An 822-nucleotide genomic window follows, 5' to 3' on the forward strand; every position below is an offset into this window, starting at 1 on the left:
AAAAAAAAAAAAAAAAAAAAAAAAAAAGATTATGAAACATACGGAACATGGTTACCCTTTCCCTGGACATCACTGGGGCCATTACAATCAAATGTAGCATTCAGGGAGACAAAGGCAAAGCCCCAGAGGGACAAGGCTAGTGTTTCAAGTTGATTTGGTTATTTGAAGAAGTTAAAATTGCTTAAGCAAAAGGAAAGGGACACTGCTCTTCCATAATTCCCAAGGAAAACCAAAGAAGGATTTTATAGAGTTAGGTAGGATGAGAAGATGAGGGGGAAAGTGTTTCCTACAATACACAAGACACAAATGGAGACGGTCAAGTCCTATGATGACAAAGGAGATTAGATGCCACAGTCCTGGTCTGGAGTGAGAAGCCATTACCAAAGGGGCCTAAGACACTGCCCATGCTGCCAGGTTTTCCAGGAACTAAGGTATCTGGAATAGAGTGGAGGGAGGAAAAGAGGAAGACACCTCAAGCAGCACTTTAAGACAGAGGATTTTACCCACAGAACGCACTATGGGAAGGGTTTAGACTTTCTTGGCAAAGTAGAAGATAGCAGCAACCAATGATGGTGTTCAGGTCCAACCAGGTAAAGGCCAGCTCCACCCCATACACACACCCCACTCCGTCCATACAGCTCAAAGTTTCTCAGAGTATACTTCCCCTGAGTCAAGTTCCAGGGAGACAATAGAAACAGTTGGTTAAAAGGGGGGCAAGGGGATGTTTCCCAAAGATCTCAGACAGCAGGGAGAAAAACCATTTTTACTAGAAATGTAAGATATTCCCTCCACTAGACACACACACACACATACACACACACA

General features: G+C 43.4%; 1 protein-coding gene across 1 annotated transcript in view; it reads right to left on the reverse strand.

Annotated features, from left to right (window-relative positions):
* Sptb (spectrin beta, erythrocytic) overlaps nt 1-822 on the reverse strand; it is a 135,344-nt gene that overhangs the window by 74,189 nt on the left and 60,333 nt on the right. The window lies entirely within an intron of this gene.

Source organism: Microtus ochrogaster, chromosome 1 (genome assembly GCF_000317375.1).
Source record: "Microtus ochrogaster isolate Prairie Vole_2 chromosome 1, MicOch1.0, whole genome shotgun sequence".
Taxonomy (NCBI): domain Eukaryota; kingdom Metazoa; phylum Chordata; class Mammalia; order Rodentia; family Cricetidae; genus Microtus; species Microtus ochrogaster.